The 1,312-nt window shown below is 27.3% G+C and overlaps 1 pseudogene; it reads right to left on the bottom strand.

The window, feature by feature from the left end:
• The window catches only part of LOC105454960, a 3,295-nt pseudogene that overhangs the window by 1,375 nt on the left and 608 nt on the right, over positions 1 to 1,312 (bottom strand).

Consider the following 1,312-nt stretch of genomic DNA (forward strand, 5'->3'; position numbering starts at 1 on the left):
CCTTTATTTCGATAAACTCAATACTTTCATAGATATTTGTTAAAACCGCATTTTTGGCCAATTTTTGGCTAAAAGTTACGCAAGCACGTGGGTGGCCAAAACTTTCAGTATGTTATATAGGTAACATGCCATTCAAAACGACTTTCTGCCAAAAAAACATTTATTTTCAATTTTGCCGCTTAGATGTCAAAAAATTGTGAATTTGTCTGGACTATTTTACATTTCTTTGAATATTTTTTTATTTTTCTAAAATTTTTACAAGTAACCATAATGTCTCATTTTTTATATCTAGAATTTAAAATAGTATTTTTTTTATCGTAAAATAAATACAATTTGCCTGAAAAAAGAACGCAATCTTTTGTTTGTCATCAATGTTCATTTCAACATTATTAATTTTGAAAACCATATGCATGTTAAACAGTAGTTAGCTTTAAATGTCAGAAGCGTCTATTGTGGCGGTAATGGTACAATAAATATCAGAGGCGTCTATTTAGACGGTACTGATTTGTATTATTGCAATATATTGAGAAAACAGTTTCGTTTTAGCTATCAATCAATTTTTATTTTTAATTTTGGTGCAATGTTTAGTACATACTATCAAATAACAATAACAAATTGTTTGACAGTAATTATGAAGTAAATAATATTTATAAAAGTGTTATTAGCGTTTAGTTTATTTTAGTGACAAAAAAATATAAATCATTTTCCTTGAATATATTTCACAAAAGATTCAATAACTACATAACAATACTTTTGATTATTACAATACAAAACTTTTTTCTCAATATATGCATGTATAATAGTTGGCTATAAATGCCAGAAGCGTCCATTATGGCGGTACTGTTAAAATAAATATCAGAGGCGTCTATTCGGACGGATTATAATCAGATACTGATTATAATTAGAAACGTCGTTTTGATAGTACTGGTATATGAAATATTAGAAGCTTCTATTCGGACGGTACTGATTATTAAAATCTGAAGCGTATGTTCTCATAATACTGATAATAATAAATATCTGAAACGTCTGTTCTAACGGTACTGAATATTATTAAAATCAGAAGCGTCATTTCAGACGGAACTGATTATAATAAATATTGGAAGCGTCTATTCAGATTTATTATAATTAAGATCATACGCGTTTATTTAGACAATTTTAGTTGTTATAAGTATTTATGTTCCTTACTAATTAGTAACAAACAAAAAACAAAATATAATAAAAAAAACAAAAGATTGCACTTAATTTTTTGAAATTTTATGTGTATGTGTGTGTGTGTGTGTGTGTGTGTGTGTGTGTGCTGTCTCTTATACAC

The sequence above is a fragment of the Wasmannia auropunctata genome, unplaced genomic scaffold, assembly GCF_000956235.1.
Source record: "Wasmannia auropunctata unplaced genomic scaffold, wasmannia.A_1.0 LD335967.1, whole genome shotgun sequence".
In the NCBI taxonomy this organism is placed as follows: Eukaryota; Metazoa; Arthropoda; class Insecta; order Hymenoptera; family Formicidae; genus Wasmannia; species Wasmannia auropunctata.